This window comes from Sorex fumeus, unplaced genomic scaffold (assembly GCF_029834395.1).
Source record: "Sorex fumeus unplaced genomic scaffold, SorFum_2.1 ptg000075l, whole genome shotgun sequence".
Classification (NCBI taxonomy): domain Eukaryota; kingdom Metazoa; phylum Chordata; class Mammalia; order Eulipotyphla; family Soricidae; genus Sorex; species Sorex fumeus.
The window spans coordinates 20,276,186-20,284,440 of NW_026606132.1; the positions used below are offsets into that span (position 1 = coordinate 20,276,186).

The following is an 8,255-nucleotide window of genomic DNA, read 5'->3' on the forward strand; positions in this document are numbered from 1 at the left end:
CAAGGGAGAAGTTAATCTAAGAACTGGGCCTTCTTGGGTTCTTGGGGGACTGCCCAGGTTATTCCATCTTTCTCTCCCTGGCCACATTGTCTCCAGTTAGTCTCCTTTAGAATACAAAACCCTGCAAAGAAATCATTAACTGCAGAATTATAGTTTGAGGGATTTATATTCTCAAAAGCAACAAACCATTATTTGCCCCCTTTTTCTTTGTGTAGACAGACTTCACGGCATTTTCTTTTCTTCACTCAGATATTCTTATCACTTGAGCCCCTTTAAGCAATATGAAGCAATTGTAATCACAGATGTCCTTGATCCTTCCTGCATTTCACTCCCAAAAATAGAATACTTGTTCAGGATTCCTCCTGAAATTGTACAGTTGAGCCTTTGTGGTTAAAAATCCTTATTATTTGAAAATAGCTTTATCTGCAGACTGTAATACCTCCCCCCCCCCCACGCCACACAAATGGAAATAAACATGAAAAGAAAAACCTTTCCACAAATTTTTGACACAGCTCATCCTTTTATAAAAACTTTCTTTTCCACACTAAATAGCAGTTAAATATTTAACTCTGATATTCACCATTTCATTCTATTGGGTTGGATGTGATTAGGTATTTAGAGAGAGCAGCTCCTTCATTACTTGTGAAAAATTGAAATGTTGAATGTCTAAACTGTATTCCATGACTATTACATTATGAATGTATAGATGAAATATTTCTGTTGATCTAACTCTCTGTATAGCTAACTCAATGCATGTGGGAGCATATTGACATAGGGGCCCTGATGCCTGGCCTAGTTTTGACCCCCTAAGCTTTCTGGCCAGGCCTTGTTCAACAAGACACGCACATACATTATGATCTCTTCTGTTTTTATAGAGAAAAAAAACAGACTCACCTGGTAGAGAACCTTTGGTGAAGTACACAGATAGTCTTGGAGTACATGTTAGATTCTTTCTCCATAATAAGCACTTAGGGTTTCTTTTCTTGGCCCAGGTGGTACTGAGGATTAAACACAGGCATTCCATATGCAATGCATGCTTTCCAGTCCTTCAAACTATCTTTGCTCCATAGAAATGAATTGAATTGAAGAGTTTTACTCTCCCAGTTTCAAATCAATATCTTCTTTTAACACATGTGGTGAGAGAACTACCAAGAACATTATTCCCGTGTGGGACTCACATCTTTGGAAGTTTTCAAGTTCAGGATGCAATGGTTTTCAAATATTTGACACCAGCACGTCAGTTGAGAACTTGGCAGTTGAAAACTATGGTTATAAGGTATTTGAAGATGCCAAAATGCCTCTATTCTTACAATTAATTTTGTTGGGTAAATTTGACCCTTTATATTTTGTAAATTTAAAGGGACAGGGTGTTCATTTGACACATGAATAGACTGCAGCAAAACCTTTCTTGAAGAGCCAAACAAACCTAGAACTAGGAAGGAAAAATTATAAACAAAGGTTTCCCTGGGAATTTTACAGACAACTTTAGGGAAATAGACATCAGGTAAGTAAGTATAATGCCATTTGAGGTAGCTCTATAGGATGTAGATAAAAGTTTCAGCTCAAAGAAGGGTTTAACATTTTTTTCAGCCTTAGTGCCTTCCTATTAGTTCCAATCCTAACTTATGCCAACTTGCCCTTTTTTAGATTAAATTCTCTAGCAATCAACTCTTTCAATGTTAATATGCAACAACAGATCATCTATTTATAGATTGCATAGTGATAAATGCATTTAGATTAAATATGTTTAATATAGTATAAAAACTACATTTATTTCACACCTACTGTAGCATTGTAGCACTGTCCTCCCGTTGTTCATCGATTTGCTCAAGCAGGCCCAGTAACGTCTCCATTGTGAGACTTGTTGTTACTGTGTCTGGCATATCGAATACGTCACGGGGAGCTTGCCAGGCTTTGCCGTGTGGGCTAGATACTCTCGGTAGCTTGCCAGGCTCTCTGAGAGGGGCGGAGGAATTGAACCTGGCTTGGCCGGGCTGGTGGCTTGCAAGGAAAACCTACTGCTGTGCTATTTTCACACCTACATATCTATAAAATATAGTCATTTTAAAATATAACTGTTTAGGCCTGGCATTTATTTAATCTGAATTATATATATAGCAGATAATGTTACTACATGTGCATGTGTATATACCTATTACATATTTTATATTTATATACACATAAGTATATATGTATATATACTCATACCTATGTACATATACTTAATGTGTATATAATATGTAGATACTTAATGTTATTATATGTGTGTACACTTACATTTCAAGTGCCTGTTAGCTGTTGAAATCTATATTCAGATTATCTAAAAATGGGAGATCTCTATATTATGAGCGTGACTATTTAATACTTTGTGTGTCTTTATTCTTTTATCTTTAGAATTTTTTTGAAAGCCTGGCTTATAACTGTTCTGTTGAGGCCTCTTGGTTTTGTCCATAAGAAGGCCAACATCTGTAGCAGGTAAAAGGCACAGGTGTTTGTAGGACAGTGGCTTGTGGGTGGGCAATGCATGAATACAGCTCAAGTCCATGCAAGTAGACCTCATAAAGGGTGATCCTTGTCTGGAGAGAGAAGGTACTTACCTGTGTGCAGTATCTCTGCTTTGCTTCCCAGTACTACATATTCCCTTCCCACGCCCCCAAGCACTACGAGGGGTCCCTCCTTAGCAGAGAGTCAGAAATATCTCCTGAATACCAGCTGGTATTACACAACTCAATTTCCCCCACAGACTCCCCCAAAAGAATAGTAATTCTCAAGGGAACAAATGGTATTGCTTCATCTGCTTAAACTACTCTTCTGTACCAAAGAGGTTTTTTTTTTTCTGACCTTGAGGTTCTGGTAGTTTGCTTTCATTTTGGAAGGAATTTGTTTCATTCTGCTTTGCAGAATACACATCAGCCCATATTTGGGTCTGTAGCACAAACAAAATGCTTGGTACATACAATCGGACAGATGACACCTTGGCATTCTGACACACCATTTCTGTGGTAAGATAATTGATAAGTAAGTCCCTAGATCTCAAAATTGTCTCTTTGTGAAAATGAAACAGATTCATTAAGATTATGCTGGACTCCATAAATTATTTCTTCTCTACATTTAACTTCTCGAAGTAACACGCCCCAGACAGAGAAACGTCACTTAAAAGGACACTCAAGGCCAAATCAACCATTTTAGTTTGACAGCTAGTGCTTGGCAAAGAGTGTCTGCGACAAATCTCCAGATTTGACTTTTGTTTTCTTAACTAATCATTTCTAAACTGGAGATGATAAGTGGGAGACCACACAAAGCTGATTACCCAGACTTGTGGTTTTAAATAAATAACAAAATGAATAACAAAATGGGCTGGAGCCATAGCACAGTGGGTAGGGCGTTCGCCTTACAAGCGGCCAACATGGCCGACCTGAGTTCGATTCCTCCGCCCCTCTCCGAGAGCCCGGCAAGCTACGGAGAGTATTCGATATGCCAAACACAGTAACAACAAAGTCTCCAATGGAGACGTTACTGGGCCCGCTCAAGTAAATCAACGATCAACGGGAGGGCCTTTACCTTATTTACCTTTACCTAACAAAATGAAAGGGAATCATAGTTGCTGAGTGACTCCCATGAAGCCCTCAGTCACTAGTATTTTTCAGACTAGTTTCCCAGTACGGTGAATTCCTACATCCAATAAGAATTTTTTTTCCCCAAGTGTGTTCTTCCAAATGAAATTGTCAATATTAAACAAATAACAAAAGAGGAATCAGTTTTGCTTGTAGCCAAACTGATCTTAGGGCCTTGGAACATATCAAATGAATACCAAGCTATTTGGAACTATATTTGGCTTTGTTTTGTTATTTATTTTGCTCTGTCTTCTATTATACAATTCTCAGTTTTGTTGGGCCTCGTATTTGTTTCTCCTGCTTATTTTTGAGACCGATGAAAACAGTGATCTCTTCTGTAGTTAAAATAATAAGCTGGGACATAGTCCCTTTGGGCTTCTCAAAGGAATCAGCCAGTGCTAGTTTCTATGTATAGGCACTCTCCTCTCCGCAGGCTAAAGCAAGTACAGAAATGAACAGAAATCACAAAACAAACACAGGCAACAAATTCGAAGGCCACGACTTTCCCTTGGATCCTTTGCTTTTGCCGTTGCAAAATCTGCTTGTGAACATCGGAGGAAAACAATGTGTGCAAGTATTTCAGAAACGCTGGTACCTTTGGCTGGTGTCTTCACATTTCCATCACAAAGAGCTACGAAAGTAACAGTCAGGAGAAATGACATCTGCAGAATTTTCAAATCGGAGCATCTTTGTAATTGCCTCTCACTTGAAGCAGGCTTTTATTTCCTATATATGCTAATAGCAGTTACAAAGGTGTAAAGTTGAAATGGAAAAGGTCAGTGATAGCTAAGTGACATGAACATATTTAAAAGTAAAGTAAAGTAAAGGCCCTCCCGTTGATCATCGATTTGCTCGAGCGGGCCCAGTAAGTCTCCATTGGAGACTTTGTTGTTACTGTGTCTGGCATATCGAATACTCTCGGTAGCTTGCCAGGCTCTCCGAGAGGGGCAGAGGAATCGAACTCGGGTCCGCCATGTTGGCCGCATGCAAGGCAAACGCCCTACCTGCTGTGCTATCGCTCCAGCCGATGAACCCGGATAGCTCAGTTGGTAGAGCATCAGACTTTTAATCTGAGGGTCCAGGGTTCAAGTCCCTGTTCGGGCTGATGATCCATGAACATATTTATTGACTGAAAATCACCAGGGAAAAATTTTTCTCTAAGATTCAGAGCTTTGTTGTTATACTAATCCTTTCTATCTGTCATCAACATAGCATCCGCCTCATGGCTCATCCTCTATCTGAAAACAACTCTAATAGTAAATGTATATCAATTAGTGTAATTATTGATGAATATCTATCTCACCCTCTTTTCAGTAAATCCCTTCCCTTTGTGGAATATCAAGTGCTCCTTTGTGGAATATCATGAAATGGAGGGTCCTGGGCCATGGAAACAATATGTACCCCAAATGTAATTTATTTTTTTAAGAAAAACAAGCCAGATCATGAGTACCTTTGTTATTAGAAACCTTTTTGCTCATGCTTGGGATGTAACTCAGTAATAGATCACCTTCCTCACCTTCCGTTAATGTGGAAAACCCTGGATTTGATTCCCACTACTGAGATATATATATATATATATATATATATATATATATATATATATATATCACGGTCCTCCCGTTTTTCATCGATTTGCTCGAGCAGGCCCAGTAACGTGTTCATTGGAGACTTTTGTTGTTACTGTGTTTGGCATATCGAATACATCACGGGTAGCTTGCCAGGCTCTGCCGTGGGGGCGACATACTCTCGGTAGCTTGCCGGGCTCTCCGAGAGGGGCGGAAGAATCAAACTCGGGTCAGCCATGTTGGCTGTGTGCAAGGCAAACACCCTACCACTGTGCTATCGCTCCAGCCGCATATGTATATATATATAATATATATATATATATTTATATGTATATAAATATATATATATTACTCAGTTTAAAAAAATACATTAAACACATTTTTGTAGTACCAGTATTGATATTGTCACCTCATAACCAACACTGTTCACATTTCAAATCTCTTGACCCATGTCCTCAAACAAATTTAAACTGTGCAAGTATAGTTGTATCATTGATAACATAGGGACACCCAACTGTTTCATTGCATAAGAATTATCACGCGGTAGAAATGGTTATGTAACAGATCAGACCAATTAACACATGGGTTGTGGGTTATTTTTAGCAGCAAAACTTAAATGGAATCTTCCATAATATTTTCCCCAGTTGTGTCAAGTGATGATTTTTCTGTCTTTGCTTCCCAGATATTGATATGGTGTTATTTTTGATGGTGTAGGATATTGAAACCATCATCCCAGATATGCAAGGCAAGAGTCATACCACCATGCTACATCCTAGATCTATCATTGAATTCTTAATATTTGTGCATAATAACCAAAGAAAAATATCAATATTAAATGAATCAGGCTTTCATGACTTCTATTTGTAGAGATAATATAATAATAAGTATAAAGTAAAATATAATTTCTCCATATAAGTAAGCCTATAGATACTGAACACTGCAACTGTAATTTTATATAGCCACTAAATATTCAAATTGAAAATTACTGAAATTTATCTAAAATTTTCCCAGAAATATAAGCTTTATTTATCTGATTTTAATGAATGAATTATAAAGTGCTAGCAAGTTTTTAATTTTTAAATGTAATTTTTGTTGCTGTAAAATTATTTTCAGATATTTTACCCTGAGGACAAACCTATTTTAAGCCTTTATATCTTTACTTTTCATGAAAACAATTTATATAAGAATAATTATTGTAATAGATATACTGAAAGATATGATAAATACTTCATTGAAATTTTTAATAATTTATGTGTTAAATATATCTTTATTTCTCATCTAAATATTCTCAGAACTGTGCAATGATATATTAGTAGCTTTTAATATTCTTACAATTTTCAGTATGTAAAATTTATAATTTTATAAGGTAAAGGTAAGGTAAAGGCCCTCCCGTTGATCGTGGATTTGCTCGAGCGGGCCCAGTAACGTCTCCATTGGAGACTTTGTTGTTACTGTGTCTGGCATATCGAATACTCTCGGTAGCTTGCCGGGCTCTCCGAGAGGGGCGGAGGAATCGAACTCAGGTCGGCCATGTTGGCCGCTTGTAAGGCGAACGCCCTACCGCTGTGCTATCGCTCCAGGGTTGCCTCCTTAGTGCAGTAGGCAGCGCGTCAGTCTCATAATTTTATAAAGTTTTTCATATTATTTTCAGGATTAGATGATAAAGCACACTTTCACAGTTGAATATACTAACTGGTGTTTTTTAAGTGTTTATATTGATCTCCATTTTTCTTCCTTTTCTGGGGTCCCAAAGTAGCAGGTCTAACTATTAATTGAGATTAATAAAAGTGAAATGACTTCCTATTTAAAGAAAACGGGGTAGAAAAAGTCAGAGATATTTTACTTAGTGGATTGCTTATAAATTCTGAAGAATGTATGAAAAAATGAATGAATGAATGAATGAATAGTTTTGAAAAATCATCATTTGCAACATTTGATGATTTCTGTTTCCACAGGATTCCACGGGATTTCTGGATTCCACGGGATGTCAAGAGACCGCGTGGCCGCCCACCTACCAGATGGTCAGACTTCTTTGTCAAGATCATGAACGATCGGTTTGAGGCCCTCCATGTTCCCGGAGCGAAGAGATACCATTGGGCTACACTAGCACGCGACAGGGACAAATGGAGACGTTACTGGTGCCCGCTCGAGCAAATCGACGACTAACGGGAAGTTAAGTGTGATTAAGTGATGATTTCTGTGATGTAAGTGTTCTCATTATGAGAAATTTTAAGCTGTAATATTTCTTCAGCCAGGTAAAACTCTATCACACGGAATTGGCTCTCAGAAACTTGAGCAAGCCAGTCAGCTAGGCACTAACAAGGCACAGCTAGTAAGCTGTTAGAGGAGATATTATCTGCTGAGGGGGTGTCTTTGGACTCCAGAGCACTTCCCCCCCCCCAGCAATAAATCTGCTCCCCCTCTCTGTTTCATCGTCTCAGATTTACCATGAAGTCACCTTACCCAACTACCAATCCTGAGGTCTTTCTCATCCAGCCACCTACCCACTTCGAATTGGGGGAAGATTGTACACCAGATGCATTTAAATGCGTAGCTAATGAATGTGCTTAAGTTCATTTGAAATTTGACATTTTCTTCCAACGGTCCACTCACAGTTCAGTGAGCCTTTAAATAGGCATCTTTTCAAGCCTGTGATGGCTTACCCATTAGTGGTTAAGTGATTTGCCTAAGGCTACAAAGGAAAATCTCTTTAAATCAAAACCTCCCTATGACATAAATCTGTATTGGGAGAGTTGCTAGAACTGAAGGCAGCAGGAAGAATGCATTTTACTTTCAAATACATTTTTTCTGGGGGAATAAAAATGAAGGGCAGCTTATGTCTGAAAAGAATAGTCCTGTAATATGAGGTTCCGATCTCAAAAGGGCTGATTCCTACCTGGCTGGAGAGGTTTCATTTGTGCCTCAAGCCAATCACATAATTAAAATGTGATTTATTGAGGACAGTTCTACTTTGAAGAACCTAGGCATGCAAGTCAATTGGCGGCAAATGTAGAAAGGTTATGAACCACTCTGATGAGCTTCCAGAGATTGCCTTGCTAGGAGCCCTCTGTTTTGG

At 38.4% G+C, this 8,255-nt stretch overlaps 1 non-coding gene across 1 annotated transcript; it reads left to right on the plus strand.

Annotated features, from left to right (window-relative positions):
• Window positions 1-4,645: 4,645 nt before the first annotated feature.
• Window positions 4,646-4,718, plus strand: TRNAK-UUU (transfer RNA lysine (anticodon UUU)). Its single transcript has one exon. It is a non-coding gene; the product is annotated as a tRNA-Lys (tRNA).
• The last annotated feature ends 3,537 nt before the right edge of the window (window positions 4,719-8,255 follow it).